Source organism: Nasonia vitripennis, chromosome 1, assembly GCF_009193385.2.
Source record: "Nasonia vitripennis strain AsymCx chromosome 1, Nvit_psr_1.1, whole genome shotgun sequence".
In the NCBI taxonomy this organism is placed as follows: domain Eukaryota; kingdom Metazoa; phylum Arthropoda; class Insecta; order Hymenoptera; family Pteromalidae; genus Nasonia; species Nasonia vitripennis.
This window is the reverse complement of record NC_045757.1, coordinates 13,064,836-13,081,981: the sequence shown is the minus strand read 5'-3', so window position 1 is coordinate 13,081,981 and position 17,146 is coordinate 13,064,836. Positions and strand designations below refer to the sequence as shown.

Genomic DNA, 17,146 nt, shown 5'->3' with positions numbered 1-17,146 from the left:
TAAAATCAGGCAGGTATCTCCTAAAGAGGCTGCTCTCGAGATTCAATACATCACCCAGATTAAGCTTCTAGATTACGTTGGAGAGGGAAGCATTTCACTTTTAGAGGATATAATAGATTTTTCTAGCACACTCGATCCTGTTACCGTCAAATAGTATCAAATTTCTCTTACAAATTTACTCTTACAAATCTAGCTTCCTTTCGACTCTACCGAAGTGTAATGTTTTGATGTGTGCTTAATATGTTGCTATAGATTGATCTTATATTATTAGAGAAACAAACATTGATATCGCATAAAAAGAATAAGCAAAAAGTGTCTTTACTTATTGTTCTATAGCATATATCGCAATAAGGTTACCGTTTTTCAAGCTTCATATAAAAAGATTAATAAAAAGTTCTGGGCATTTGGCTGCGCTGCTCGGACTTACAAAAAAGTATTGACTTGTAAGTGTCACATTTTTTGTACTATTCATTGTTCAGCTGTGTTATAAAAAGCTCACTGTATAAGAAAATTAATGATTTTGGTAAACACCAATTACTACCTGACACAAAAGATACAGTAGAAAATATATGACTATAGATAAAAAAAGTAGCTTTAAATAGCGAGGAGATAAACGTTTTCAGTAGATTGCACTAGCATTATCTTGACAGTTGGCATTTTTTTCCAGCATCTATATACCGAAACAATATCAATCGTGAAAAGGTATAAAGAAAAATTTAATAATCCCACGTAATGCAGTACTACGATAACAGACATTCCAGAAACTATATAATTCCTGGCTATGACTAGTTTTAAAGTTGAGCAGCGACTCGTCATGTGACTTTCCCTCTCGTCGCGAGCGATACATACTTTTGCAATATAGCGAAAATCGAGGTGACCCACTTGTGAGAACGGAAGACGATTTCAAGAACTGTTTTGATTAGTATCTCGATAATTGAAAGTGAATCAGAGCTTTCATTTCTGAATTCACCCAAGATATTTATCTCTATTATACCAGCACAAAAGAAGGAAAATTTGCTTTTAATTTAACGTCTTCTGTTAGCTTTTAATTCTCTTTTTTGCGAGAAATTGAAGAGACTTTCTTCGATCTTTTTCATTTTAAATTGGCTTCTTTATACTCCTGTACCAAGATCCACCCTTCATCAACTATTTCAATTATTGGTATGGCATTAACAGTTCAATTCGCGTTTAAAATGATAAAATACGAAGAAAATCAATTTGAAAGACAGTTACATGAATTTATAATCACCAAGAAAATCGCTATACTTTTACTTCTCCCTTTGGGAAACTCCCAAAACAATTTAATCCGAAAGCCACGGGCAAAGTGCATTCCTGTTCACCTCCTCGCCGTCAAGCGCAACAAAGGCTTTAGGTAGATATAAGATCTGCTAAAAGGGTTTCTTGAAAAATTCTGTACGACACCCGTTGCACGAGGGATTTTCCTCCGGAAGTGTACAAGCCGACGTGACGCATCGCGGAAGGGAAACTCCAAAATTACTTTTAAAGTTTCGCTCGCGCGCCGATAACGTGTTCTCTCGACTTTGATTTACGAGGACGGCGACCACGTCGTCACGAGGCTGTACACTGCGGTTATCTTTTTTCGATGCTCGACATGTGTTTTTCAGAAATGCGAGGAGAGATAGGCGCTTCATATACCGAGACAGCTGACATTGAACCGACACCGAGAGAACCGACATTCAATTTCGCTAGGTCCGTTTGTTTTCATCACGACAAAAGAATAGTCATAAGTGTATAATATAGCGAAGATCATATCTTACCTTACACGGTGAACGACATTTTAAGTGCAGTGCGCGTAGCCCGAAAATCTGAAATCATAGAGAAAGTGAAATCGTCAGTATAATGCTATCTGCGTGTGTTGTACCAGAGTGAGATAGAGAGGATAAAAGAAACGAGATGAGAATAAATGTGTATGACTTTCTTAAAAATAGTGAAAACGCTGGAAAAATATCCAAGCGCTGCAGTCTACGCCCCAGTGAAATTATTTCGATTACTCATGCCTTCACTACTTATTGACGCTCGAACTCCTCTAAAAATTGTGATTGATGAATTGAGTTATTAGTTAATAAGAGAAATTCACTTCCACAATATATTGTAGCCGCCACTGCCGTGTGCTTATGATATCAGAACCTTCTTATCATTTCTCAGCTCGCAATCACTGACAGATAAGTACACAAATTGGTGATCACCGATCTCTAGACTCTTTTTATTGATCACCTTAACGAAAGAGTATCGATCATCGACGTTAAAAGCGGAGAGCAATCGGCTTGAATAAAATAGCGTTAAACAGACAAGACCTAAGGAAATGTCTCTTCACCGGTGCATATTAGTCGGAGTAGCCTCGGCGGCGCGCGAGCGAGCACTTTATTAAACTCCCACCCGATGATGATACGCATCGTCTCTCTTCCTCTCGTCGTCACTACTAGCGCAGCAAGTGAGACACATCGGGGCGCGAGAATAAGCCGAAACAAGAAGAAGCAGAAGAGGCGAAGCAACAAAAACACGAGGTTGAAGGGAGATGCAAAGAAGAAGAAGAAGAACGTCGTCGTCGACTGACGAGGACTACTCCAAAAGCTGCCACGCCCGACCGAAAGAGAGAGAGAGAGAGAGAGAGAGAGAGAGATGAAACTCTTCGCTCTCTTCTTCTTCGTCTGCGCCTATTTATAAAGGAGTGAACGAACGCAGCGTCGCTGCAACGGCTCAGACGCTTTTCGTCTCGTTTGCTTCTCTCTCTCTCTCTCTCTCTCTCTCTCTCTCTCTCTCTCTCTTTTTTTTTGCTTTTCGGAGGAGATTTACTCCCTGTCTTGGGATTTTTCAGGCAGACTCGTGCTTTGTCCTGTCCGCGTATCTGGTGATTTTCGCGCGGTGATTATGGAAGCCAGGGGATGGTATTCTCTTTTGTACGGAGCTTGAGCTGCGGAGTAATCGCTCTCGGTGATTTTCTTCTGGAGGATATTGTGTTTCGAGGGCTGGAGAGGGTTTCCTCCGCAAATCCTCCTCTTTCGCGGGGAAACTCAAGTGGATTGATGCACCTGAGATTTCGATGGTCCTGGCAATTTCTAGCTTAGAGAGAGAGGGGATTTGGAGACTGATTAGAATGAAAAATTCTAGGTGATTTCAATTTTCGCTCCACACAATACAGACGAAAGGGGACGAAGGGAAAAAGCGCGATTCATGATTATTTTTCTACGATTGTATCTCCCTTATATTCCTCGCCATTACCGGTTCTGTATTCCAAAGGAAAGCTCCACGGAGTCACAAGGAGTCCACTCGCAGCAGCCAGTTTTTTTCTTCGTTCACTGCTCTCGTAATCATTCGACAACGCGCGGGACTGAAAGCAACAATAGACCGGCCGGTAGAGAGACCCTTCGTCGTTGCTTTTCACGTTCGATTCGTTTTCTCCCTTTTTTGTCCTCGCTTAGTTATTTCTTCCGCGTGGAACAGCCAAAGTTAAATGGCATCGTCAGAATCTTTGTCGCTGTTTTTTGCTTCTCATCTAGCGGATTAATTATTATTTTTAGATTTTCATTACTAGTTCATACACGTCGCATAATTAAATACATTTCAATTGAATCGATGACGCGTGCACATAAAATCATTGTACCACTGCGTTCTAGTATTCTAAATATAACACTTCTCTCACGCTTGCCAATAACGAGAAAATTACAAAAGCGTATTTATAGTCTAGTAACATCCCGCAGCGCACAGGACATTGTAAAATTCGAGAAAAGTTCGCTTTGGATTTCCGAAGGTTCCTCGCGCGCGCGCAATTGCACACGGCAGAGTATACGCGTATACTGTACTATATACAAGGTATTATACCCAGTGCGAAGCTTTGTCTCAACTTTTCTTTTATGCCACCTGGGCGAGTGCTCGTTTTTCCGAACGAGTAATTTTTCCGCAAAACTCCGGCCGCGAAGTCGGGCGAGAGAGAGAGAGAGAGAGAGAGCCGGTGAAAAAAAAATACCCGGCATTTTACGCGCCTTTATGAAAACTTTGCAGCAGTCGGTCCCGACGCTGCACAAAAGGACACTGTGCATTGTTTATTTATGCAAGCGACGCAATGTCGCACAAGAGAGAAAGGGAGAGTTGGACAAGGTGTCCCTACTATAATTAGAGGCGGCGGGTGTTGTTGCTGATTTTTGCTGTCTTTGCGTCCCGGAGTTTTGGCAACTAGCTGCTGTATAACTATACTGCTGCCGGACGTGTTGCAAACTTTGGATTTTTTGGCAGGCGTACAAGCTCGCGTAATGCGTCGCTCGGCATAATTATACGCTCGCAAACGTTCCTTCTTTGTAAAAGCGGCGAACGAGCCGTAATTGATTTTTGTTTTCATCGAAGTCGCAAACCTCCAGCATATAATCGCCCGACAATCAATCGAAGCGGGATCGATCGTCATAAGCGTAAACCGTATCCTCGCATCAATCCGCCAGAATAAAAGCGAGCGGCACGGAGCAATCTCTCTCTCGCTCGGCAGAGCGACAGAGAAAGAGAACGATAATGATCGGCAGGTCGACGTTCTCTGCGTGTCGCTCGCGTCGCATATCGAGTTATGATAATGCAGCAGTGGCAGCTGTGTGGGAAGGCACGCACGTCCGTTCGCCGTATGGGCCCATCCGCGCACGTCCCGGAATTCCTCTACGAATTTTAAAACAAAAAGAAGAGACGATTACGTTTTCGAGACGACGAATTTTTTATTTTGATTTATACCAGGAACGTTTCGAATTTACGGCGAGGCGCGGTGTTTTCGTATACGGCTTAATCACCGATAAGGTTGTTTTAGCGGAATCATCCCTTGACCCTTGTCACGGGGCCGATGCAAATATGCCATGCAAGAGGGAAGCCGCAATTATGGGGCATTAATAAAGAGCCAGCGGCGTGCTGGTCTCCTGGTATATGAGCCGCACACGCGGCAAAGAGGGGGATCAGCTATACGAAGTACGTATAAGCGTCCAGCGGGTCAAACGCAAGCTCGGCTTTGCAATTAATTCGATTTCGCCAATCCAATTAATTTGGCCAATCAGATCCATGTCGCCGTTGAGGGTATGTAAGGATATAGCATCGGGGGATAAAGGCCGCGCGGCGTTTTAATTTAATTAGTCCCCGATCCTCCTTTCGCGCCCTTCTAGCCACCGCTAACCCTTTCGTACAGATATCCCATTACACCTTCTTTTCAATGAGTCTTCAATGAATCTTCTGTACTCCATTTATCCTCGCTCGCGTCGCGTCGCAGACGTAAAAAAGTGCTCAGGATTCGTTTGATTTCTTCTTTCAATGTTTATATCTCCGTATCACGAAAATTAGTCAGTCCGCGTATCTCTCCCCATCCCACAACCAAATTAGCCTCCTCGCTCTCTTACTCACAGACAAGCCCATCTCTATAACCCTTTCATCCACGATCCGGTAGCACTATATACACTAGATACGAGTGTCACTCTCCGAAAACGCAGCTGAATGAAGAGAGCCGCCGAGGCGAGGATCGGATTACACATCCATCCTCCGTTCTCTCCCTTCCTCGCTGCGCGTCTCCTCTCTTTAGTCGCACATCGAACTCGCATGCGACAGCATTTTTCGAGGCTCGTCCTCCAGCTCTGTACGCTCGGGTATATGCATGTGATACACAAGCGCACGTGAAAAAAAGAAAAGATAGCGAGAGAGAGAGAGAGAGAGAGAGAGAGAGAGAGAGAGAGAGAGAGAGAGAGTGCGCTACTCGCTTGCAGTCACGAGAATCGCGAGGGACTGTTTTTGGAGACGAAGCACGCACGCACGGAGAGGAGCGAAGCATGAGTCAGCCCCGAGAGTTGCGTGCACTGCATGGCCTTTTCGGAGAGAGAGAGAGAGAGAGAGAGAGAGAGAGACCTTTACTTTGCATGATTAACGGTATGGATTTTTTCCTGGCGACACGAGCCGCCTTTTACTTTCCCTTCCTCCTTTCTTTCTCTTTTTCTCTTTCTCGCTTTGAGTTTTATTTTAGTGGAGCCGTGACCCTGGACGCTCGAGCTGAGTAGTTTCCGTGACTGACTATCCCTCGCTCGCTAAAGGAGGAGTTGCTATAGCCCTGAACCTGAAAATGGATATCGAAGCCGTACGCAGTCGTCGGTATACGTCGTTGTCACCTTTGGATGGCTGCGTTCTATGCAGGCTCATAGGCTCCGAGTTCTATTTCCGAGTCTTGTATTATGATGCCGCACGAGGAATCGATTCCGAAACTTTCAAGCTGTCTAGGAAGACTGATGGAGTCAGCGATTTGTGGATGTGGTGTCTTCCTCGATTGATTCGCCGAAAATTTACTGAAAGTCAGGTAAACTCATAGAGATACCACATTTAAATTGCCAAAAGTTTAAGGCAGTTGCAGCATGAGCAGCCCAAGCTGGCCCAATAAAAGTCAGTTTTAGCGTAGGTGAAAAACCGCTTATATGCACTGGAATCGCAAATATCGTTGAGGGAAATGGAAAACTGACTGTACGCCACCTATTATCGTTGACCAGAGACACAAAGAATTTGAATAGTGGGAGAGGAGGCCCAATCAAATACTGCCTCTACGATATTTTTAGAGCAGACTGTAGGATCAACCAACAACGGAATAATACAAAAAAGCTTAAGAAGAACCTCTGTTCCTTTTTAATGAGACCACGGAGATTCGAAAGTATGAAATAATCCAGTAGAGCGAAGACAAGGCCGTTGAAGATTCAGGGCCAGGCGTGATTCACCGAGAGACTAATTGCTCAATTTGGACTCGGCATGGCTCATCGTCTCCATTAAAACCGAGCTTCTATGAGAAAATCCGGGCATTTCACACTCGTTAGATACTAGGGACATTGTCGTTGCTCCGGCTTCCGAGAAAAACAACGAGTCTCGTCTAACGGGTCCCAGTGTGTTCCCCGAGACTAATCAGATGTGGGTTCGGCGTGAGATTGAAATCCCGAGTTTTTTTCTCTTGCCTTGGGATTAAAGTTATACGAGATCTGTGTTACACTGAATTCTTCAAGCTGTCGTCAGATGATTCCATTATTCATCAGCCCTTTCCTGCTCTGGCATGCCCCAGTGAAAATCGCACGGATTGAATTACGATTTGATCGGAAAACATACGATGAATTAATTCACGAGATGATCGGAGAGCAAACGAACCTGCTCTCTTTGTATACGTATGAATTAATAACTCCGTTCACAATTCCCAGAAGTAATAGATCACAAAACTTCCTCCAAAACGCCTCCGCAGAGCCACAAAAACCCACTGTCTCTCAGCCGGCATCCCACGTATACTATACATAATACAGCAATGCACACATGAGCAGCAGCATCAGCCTTCGGACACAGTCGGCAAGCGCCACACGTTCATTTCATTTCGCACGGAATTCTGCCGAGCGCGCAGAATCGACTTCGGATGACTCATTGACACGGAGAGAAAGAGAGACGAGACCTTTCGACGCTCATTGTGTGCAGCAGCGTTGGATTCCGCTTACTCGTTGCTCCGTAAAGGGGAAAACCGCTATGCTGCTCTTCCTTATTGATGTATCGATTCTCGAGGAGAGGCTGGCGCTCGAGGCGAGTCGTTGCAACACCCATTTACTTTTCTATGTATGAGCTGTTTTTTTTGCGGGGTTGGCCAGCTTCGGGTTGAGATGGTGATAAACAATGGAAACCATATGTTGACAAATATTCTATATGAACTTTGTGAAAAATTTTGACATGCTTGTCAATGAAGCTATTCAATCGTCTCGATACAAACTTATCCTCAAGTGCATTGAATCAACATTAATCGAAGGCATCTGCTGGTTCTATTTTAACTTACGTGACAGACGATGCAAACATTCTTCATCAACTGATACAAAGATTTGCAAAAATCAATATATATTCTCCGTCAATCATCAAAAGAAAAACAACGAATCGAGTGCATCGAATAATCATCCACATCAAAGCCTCGCCATCAGTCGAGAGCCTCGCTCTCTGTTATTGTTTTCAGAAAAGTTTAACGACCGGCTGTACATTCAACCTAAGACTGACACGGCTGCGGAGATGAGTCATCCCCTCGGCGCGCCGAAATACAGATCGCTTCTACCTAACTGCTTTTCCTTCTCTCACGCTCCCTCATCACCGTTTCCTGTTCCACCGCCGCCGCGTCGGCAGTAAAATATTTGCGTCCTCCGCTTTATATTTGCGTTGGCGGAGAACTGCAGCAGCAACACCAGCAGCGGCGGCGGCAACGTTACAGCTGGAAAAAGCTTAAAATATGCGCGCCAGAATTTTGGTTGCACTTCCGTTACGAGCTACCTTAATTATCGGCTTTACGGTTGCTAATTTTCAAATTTTGCCAATTGGACTGTGCATCGATGACATTTTAACGCGTAACGTGTATTTTTGGCTTGGTTACGGGTAAACTCTCGCGCTTATAAATCGATAGTATTTTTGGAAAATCGTTGTAAAAATATATCGAAGAGCACATTGGTTAATTTTTGGAATATCACGCTTCTTTCTGCATGTCGAGGATAAAAGGTATCCTCGCAAAACTCAGTGAGAGCATTCGCTTGTATAGAGCCACCCGCGCACGCATTATCCGAATTTCAGCGAGGCAATATCGAAAGGAAAGTCTCGAGAAATAAGATATCGTAAATTTTCATACTCGACGCTCCGAAAGCGGCATTGAGAAACATCGAAACACACTCCTCGGCGCTCTTTAAAATTTCACGATCCCGAAATACTCTCACTACACCCTACTCCGTTTTCCAATCCAATTCGATTCAATCCTCGCGTGCGCGCCGAGAAAAAAATAAGCAAACGACAAAAGAATAAGAAAAATAAGTCCTGATCGAGAACCGGGTCAAAAATTATAAATACGCGCCTCCGGCGCAAACACACGCGCGCTCCTCTCTCTCTCTCTCTCTCGAGGGTGCATGTACGTACCGCCCGCGCGACAAACGGAGAGAAAGAGAGAGAGCCGCAAACATAAAGGAATTGTTGTCGAACTGGGTCGCACGGCGCGAGAAATCACCGTTGTCTGTAGCAGCAGCAGCACACGTGTCGATGCGCAGCGTCTGCTGCTGTTATTATTTTTACGCGTGTGGATGATGGACGAGTTTACGGCCAGCAGACTGAGACGATCGTTGGTCTGCGCGAGTCCGATGTGGAATGCCGATAATAGGCAGACTTGCTCGCGAGTTGCAGCCGCATAAGGAGTGTATACGTAGCTGATCCTCTCGACGCTCTGTATAGCATATTGTAGCTCTGTGGGAGTGGCGGCGGCTTCGCAGTTATCCTCTTAGCGGGAGTTGTGCCAATCGAGTTTCGGAAATTGATGCGCCGAGCTGTCGATTCCCAATTCAAGGAACAAGGTTAAACGTCGATGGAATATTGACGCTAGCACGTGTCGAGATTTATGAAAGATTCAGTTTCGGGGGAATACTAGGAGCTGGAGGATGGACGGTATCGAGCGGCGTATACTGGGAACACGTTTCTGCGGATACTTTAAATAATAATGACGAGAGCTTCGTGAAAGTCCGCTTTGTGGACGAGAAAAAGGCGTTAAATTGTAAGATCAGGTATACCACTCTTCTATTTCGCCGAAGATGAAAAAATGTGTCCAGTAGTGTATACACAATCACTCGAATAACAAACCGTTACCATTCTCCTCTCGGCTCGAAACGTATTCGCGCACGCGTATTATACACAGAGAGACTTGCAGTAAATATCAAATTACACCTCCTCCACGAGATCGAACAGTACGTAGTTACGTATACTGCGCACTGGATGCACCTATATTCATGTATGTATGCGCGCGAGCGCGAGTCGCGGATAAAGATCTCTATGCTTCTCTTCAAAAAGTCTCTCTCTCTCTCTCTCTCTCTCTCTCTCTCTCTCTCTCTCTCTCTCTCTCTCTCTCTCCGCCTCCTTTTCCGGCTCTGGAGAGCCGCTTAACACACAACGGAGCGCGCGCGGCGGCGGCTCGTTCGTTTACCGTTTTATTATGAATTACGCGCTGTATTATGTGTGCCGCCGCCGCTGCTCGGGTGTAAATTGCACATTTTCGCTCTTCTCTGCTCAGCTCGCACGTCTGCATGTGCTCGAGGAGGAGAGCCCGGAAAATCGCCGCCCCAAGAAAGCTCGAACTGGGCCAAGTAGATTAGCGCGCCTTTTTCCGCAGTGCGAACTCGGTTTGCATTATTTTTTTTTGTTTGTAATTAGAGCTGGCTGCTATCAGGCGTATGCGTGTGTATGCTTGCGTGCTGCTGTTTTTGAGGCTTGAGGAGTTTTTTTTTTAATGCTATAAGTTTTTTCTGATATCGCATGCGAACGAATGGTAGCGAAAAGTGTATGAAAATAATTGATTGTTAGATAGAGTGCAGTTTATGCAAATCAATAAACTTAATACAATTAGCATCCATGCGGCACCGACGCGTTATACCAATTTTCTCTAGTTCATATCGGACGAAAGAAAAGTCAAATTACGGAACAAACGCGCTTTTTACATCGCAGACCAGAAGAAAAATTGCCTTATAATTTAAGATAAAGAAATAATATATTCCCACGCACCGCGATTAAGCCGGCTCGCGAGAAAGCCGATCGACGCGTTCAATATAAAACATAGCATTATACACCATTTTTTGCGTACTACTGTAGTCAATCGAAGAAATCGATCGGTGAAAACTGTCGTTTAATCGATTTGTATATATTTTTGTACGCTAATACAAGTGGTCGTCGACGAATTCCAGGCGCACTTTTACGTAAACGTACGCGTCGTAAGGGGAAAAAAGAGTCTCGCGCGCGTCCTTAAAAGTCAAAGAATGCGTTTACCCCGACGATCTAGAAATGCCATTAGCGCGTCGACTGAACGTCGAAATTAATAAGCACCGGTGAATCGGGGTTGAAGCCGCGTTGCGCTGAGCCGATCCGACGGAAAACATCCCCGGACATTCGCACACACTCACTTTGTGGATCTCGATCGATCGCGAGACGTTCTCGTCGTAAAATTGCGAATTAGAAGCGAAAGCGCGACTCTGGGAAATGTTTTGCATGCGCTAATGTTACAATAACGTTTCCCAAGGGGCATTCATTTAACCGTATTAAATCCAGAGGTTAATCTCGTCGTTACGAGCATCGTCGGCCGATAAAATAGAACTTTATTGAGATTTTCACTTTTGCAAGATGTCTAATCGCGCCTCAGCAAAACTGGCAAAATACACAATCCCTTGTATACTTACAGCTCTCGCGGGCATAAACGCTCCAATCGCACGACGAGTTTTACCTCTGTTTACTCTATCTTCCGAGTTTACAGCGTAATAACCGTTAACAAGACACGATACTGTCCCACCAATCTCGGCAGAATCTACTATACTAAAAGTAGACGATGCCCAAGATTGCGAAAATAGCCGCGCGCGCGCTGCACCAGCCCGGAAGCTTGAACTTTCTCTCGAAAATTATGCCGATCGCATACAGTGCATAGCGGCGCTTATTTTCCGCACGATAGTATCGCGGATTTTTCGATGCCGCGGCTTAATTGCATTATAAGCGAAAGCGCTCACGAGAGTTCGTGAACCGTCGGGTTTTCTTTTCGAAATTTGAAGCGCATGGGCTTATGAAGACGTTAAGAGCGCCGCTTTGTCACGGGTCTGGAATTAAGTGTTTTTTCCTGCTCAATAATAGCCGAGTCGTTGGCGAGGCATCAACCCAGAAACGTGGAATATATTGCCCGTGTACAGAGCGCGGGAAGACTGTGTGTCTATGTATAGGCCGCGCGTCCTTTTTTCCTTCATTACGTTTTATCCTCCAAAAGTGTGTCACCAGCTCCTGCGTGGCAAATCCGATGCCCTGATTACGAGGCATTACCAGGCGCCATGATTTTTCCAATCCCGAGGCGGAAATAAAACTTTACAGCGCGGCGCTCCGTACATACACACACCCCCAGGTATACCCTGCACCCTCGAGGGAAACATCAATTCCGCCCGCAAAGGGTTGAAAACTTGCACTAAAAAATTGATTTTGTCCCTTCCACCTCGCGACTTCCGTCTCGTGTGATACTGTACAAACATATATAGATAGAGTGAAACTCGAGTCCCGCGAGGGCCAGACTCGCCTCGAGCACAAGTGTCACGTCGATCGATAGCATCAGTGCCGGCAATCGCCCCTCGACTACTTCTTTTTTATTCCATGCGGGAAGTTCGAGGCTATACTAACGAGTCGACGTCGCGTGTGTATACCTATATGTGTATATTATGCTATAATCGAGTTGCGTGTGCGATGGCTAAATTTCGAGGACGCCTCGATACGCCGCCGCCGAGGACGGGACCATCACGAATTTTCGAGACAGTGAGGAATATTGCGTTAAATTGGGTGGTTCTGCGGGTGCTGTGGCAGCTGGGGATCGCCGACAATTTCAGGGTGAAGCGACAAGGTTGAACGCGACACTGTACGTGTTTTAAATTCCTTCCGACTTTGGCGTGACTAATAAGCGCAACGATTACAACGTAATAATCATTATTCGAATTCTTCTTTTTTTGCACGGAAGACATCGTCAAAATGAATGTTTACGTCCTTCGATGGAGTAGACACAACCACACAAAGGAGAATCTCTCGCTCAACATTTCACATTCAAACTGCCGAGATCGACGTTCACCAAACAGAAGATCGAGCCAATCTAGCTGCAGGCGGCAGCGGCACCGCATATAATGATTCCCCGAAAGAGTCAGTCGTCGATCGCGGCACAAAGAAAAAGCACTCGCTCTCCTTCGTCCCAGAGACATCAAGAGCGAAAAAAGAAACAAATAATCCCCGGCCGCTCGCGCGTAAAAATGACGTAGGAGGTAATCGCGCGCTCGCGCAGGTCGAACCGGTCGTCGGTCGGTCGCCACCAAAGAAGAGGAGGAGGAGGAGGAGGAGGATCTCCTCTCGCTCATTCTAAAACCGTTACGGCGGCTCTGGAAATACGCAAGCGAGCGGCAAAGGCGGTCGATGGCAGAGAAGGCGGAGGTGTACGTGTGTACGTATGTGTCTGTGTGTGCTACTGCTACTGTGCAGCCGCGCCGTTTCCATTTGCTCTCTGCGCAGTGTCTCGGCGCTTCGGGTTTACGAGCGCGCGCGGTTATGGGCGAATATATATTTGGAGCCGATATGCACTCGTGTTTTGGGTTATTGCCGATGCTTTTAGCGATTGCTCTCACCTACTACAGATGTGTGCATTTGTTTTTCGAACTTACGTATGAGCGCAGGGAAGAATTTGTTAGAACATGTGTATTTTGTTTGCAGAAAAAAGAAACGCAAATCGTTAGACTCGCCGTGGCTTTGATCAGCTTATTTCCGCACCTATAAGTGGTTGATATTTACGTGCGACAAGCAGAGCCGTAGTCAGGAAAAAATGCTATACGTCGGTTATAAACACCGCTTGTTAATGCGACGCTAATGCTCCTAACGCACATTAGCGCGAGTAAATAAAAGCTATGTGTAAAAAATGCTAAGGCGTTTTGTCAAAAAGTACCCACTGCACTACTCGCGTGGATAATTTACGCAAATTTTACTACCTTACCCAACACACGAGACACGTTCACGTAAATTAGCACCCGGCCCCAATAAGACTGGATAACAAGGTGAAATGCGAAAATACTTTCCCATAATACACTTGCGCAGTCTCTTACATGCATAACACGCCTAATTACCAATTCATCCTCTGGCGCGAACATAAATTATCTAACCGGTGAGTAATCCCAGGATCGGAGAAATCCTGGGATTCGAAAAGTTATTTCGATAATCCACCGGGCAAACCCCACTCTCGTATATTGCGCACTGCGCTTACATCAGACCCGAATATGTCCGGGACGACGACGCGTCATCTCTCTTCCTCTGATCGATAAGTAAGAAAAATAAGTAAGTCAATCGAGCCATATTCCGCGCGCGTCGCCTTGAGCGCATGGCGCAACGAAACCGCAGACTCGCGAAAAGCTCACAGCCCCGCGTGATCGAACATCATTATATCCGCAGCTCGGCTCACTAAACCCGATCTGCGTATCATCCGCGCGTTGTGCAACCGACTCCACGACGCACATTCCTTTCGAAGAGCAGCTAAGCGCGAGCTGTGCCCAGCTGGAAGAAATTTATGTAACCCGGAACACGAGGCGTCGTCGCAGCTCCTCGCTCCGATCATATGTATCGGTCCCCTTCGTCAGAAAATTTTCTGAACGCAGGCGTTGTGATGCAATCGAGGCGACTATTTATAAGCGCGGCCTATGTAGTCGCATACGCTCGATTTCGCGCACGGATGAACGGACTTGTCTCTCGCGAAACGACTTCCGACCCGGGACTCGTTCAATCTCGAATCAATCAAGCCGAGGACGCCTACGGCTAATTGACACGTTAATTGCTTCGACGCTCTATAAGCCCTGGCTCTGTGAGCGATTCCCCCGTACATGCGAGTGAGAGAGAGAGAGAGAGAGAGAGAGAGAGAGAGAGAGAGAGAGAGAGCTTGAGAGGCCGCTGCTGCTGTGCGACGAAGCTTGCAAGCATAACCATGATTGGCTGTATGCTGGAGAAGCAGATTCAGTGTTGAGTATTGCGAGGGTGTGGATTAATATCTTTGTCTGAATTGTGATATCGATTGAATGAATAATTGGGGGTTTTGGTTATAGTACGCGAGGTTGGGAGGTCTAAATTTGAATCGCATATGCGGTATGTGGCGGAAATCGGATTTATGGTCTTTGCGGCGAGGTTAATATTATGCTCAGAATTTACCAGCAGCTGCGTAAGTAAAAGTGTAATTTTAGAGAAAATCGTCTAGACGGCGCCTAATGTAGGTCGCTTAAATTAAGCGTCACCTCCTCTTCTGTATGCGTAGAGCCATACGTTATTTCCGTATAATTACCGATTTTGACGTTAATACTTTATATATATAAGTATTAACGTCAGAATCGGTAATTATACGGAAATAGTTCTTGAGCAAATATCGGCCAACGAATTTCATAACTGTCAACATCGCATAAATTACTCTCCCAGATTTTCGTACAGCACGTAGTCTTCGTTTTGCTTTCCTATTTCTGGCCTTCATTTCCTCTCGGTCCTCCTCTTTGTTCTCTACTTCTCTGCCGCGCTCAACTTTTAGCTGCACGCGTACCATCCAATGAAGCGTATAATCCAATCTCGCATGTTTTCTGCCTCTTCTCCTTGTTGTCGGCGATTTTCTAAAATTCAATAGCTGGCACTTCATCCGCAACGAATTTTCAAAACGACCTTTATCGAGCAATTAAAAACTCTCGGAATAAACGCACGAGTTACCCATATACTCGTTGGAAAACAAACAAGCGTAATCTCCAGTAGGGAATCGCGCAAAAGAGGCCTTGATGCAGCAGCAGCACGTACAATTAAGTGCAATACACCGGCGCGTATAGCGAGATAGATAGATAGAAAGAGAGAGAAAGAGAGAGAGAGAGAGAGAGAGAGAGAGAGAGAGAGAGAGAGAGAGAGAGAGAGAGAAAGCATCAGTCTCACGACGGACGAAGCGACATCGGTAACCGTGCAATCAACGCCCACTAAAAGAGCCGAGCAAAAACAACAGCAGCAGGCTCTGCAATCGGATAATCAGGTCATCGATTGCCTCAGCTGCTGTAATTTGCGAATTCACGCTGTTTTTCGCGTTTAACGAGTCGTGGCTCCGTCTCATCTATTTCCAAAGCTCGTACATCTAGCGTACACACATGTTGAGCCGAGATCTATATATTCTCGCCGCTGGACTACAGCAGCAGCAACACGTGCATTCGCAATGCATCACACGCACACACACAGCTGAGCCCGAGTCGAAAAGAGGAAAACACGACGATCATCAGCCAGAAAAAGTCCCCGCGCGAAAAGATAGTACAAGTGTATTACAGTCTCGAGTCTCTCCCTCTCTTATTCTCAAGAGTGTATATAGCACACGGAGAGCCGAAGACGCTCGGCGCGCTAAAAGCGAAAGAGCGAGCCGCGCGCTCGCTTGGTTGCTCGGAATCCAGCATCGGGAAGCGTATGAGAGTCGATCTCAGGGCGGATTCCCACCGGTCGCACGGTCACGACTCTACGGCGGCGCTGCTGCTGTTGCCGAGCCCTCCTCTCGTCGTGTATAGGAGAGAGAGAGAGAGAGAGAGAGAGAGAGAGAGAGAGAGAGAGAGAGAGAGAGAGAGAGAGAGAGAGAGAGAGAGAGAGAGAGAGAGAGAGAGAGAGAGAGAGAGAGAGAGAGAGAGAGAGAGAGAGAGGAGATTGGATAATGCGCGAAACTGAGAAACTCCTCTTCGCCGATTCGGTTATTGGGTGACTTCCGCGCTTCTGCCTGCGACGTGCACGTAAGTAGTGTAACGAGTCGATGCGGTCGAGCTGTCTTCAAAAGTGCGAAACGGCCCCCGCGCGCCTGGCTAACGGTCCGTGCCCGAGTACGGGCTTTCAGCGCGGTGCCCCGCATCTTCATTGTTGATCTATGTGGTGCATCTGCTATCGGTATAGGTCAGCCGCCGCGATTCGATTCAAGCCTGTACATTCATCGAGAGATACACTCGTTATACGAGCAAATCTACTGTGCATAACTCGACCTTTGCTGGTGACAATGAGTGTCTCAAACCTCGGTTGGCGGTGCGAACTCGTCGAAGTGCATTCCTGAATCTGGGTCTCTTTCGCGGGTCCGACTTGCCTGGTGCATCTGTCCCCGGGTTGATCGTGACGCTCGAATCTCATTAGAGTCGTCGGCAAAGGGCAATCATGCAGACGTGATCCTATAAGTTTCTTGCGGATTGCACTGACCGAAATCTCCACGCGACGACCTGAAGTCGAAGCGGTGACCCAAATTTCAGTTAGCGCAGGAGGTGACAAGTGCTGGACTCGTAGAATATACCGTCATAACACACAGCATTGAACTACACAGAGAATAAGGAGAGAGAGAGAGAGAGAGAGAGAAAACATGAAAGCACCTGTATACGTCTATTTTTAACCCGTCGAGGAGGATAATCGCCTCTGAAAAGGAAGTAAGTTCAATGCTCGGCTGTCCGTAGAGAGCCGGTGTGGAAAGGCCATACTCGACGACGACGACGACGCAGGTATTTCCCCGGCATTTTTTCTTAATCGATAGACTTAACAACAGTGTGTGGCAAGCCGGCAGCTATATACTCGTCGTGTGCTATACGTGACT

At 46.1% G+C, this 17,146-nt stretch overlaps 1 protein-coding gene across 2 annotated transcripts in view; it reads right to left on the bottom strand.

The window, feature by feature from the left end:
• Window positions 1-17,146, bottom strand: part of LOC103316545 (PH domain-containing protein DDB_G0287875) — a 73,368-nt gene that overhangs the window by 35,701 nt on the left and 20,521 nt on the right. For both annotated transcript variants that reach the window (XM_016990146.3, XM_016990147.3), the window contains one exon: window positions 1,779-1,826. The gene's annotated coding sequence lies outside the window, so the exon portion shown is untranslated. The remainder of the gene's footprint in view (window positions 1-1,778; window positions 1,827-17,146) is intronic.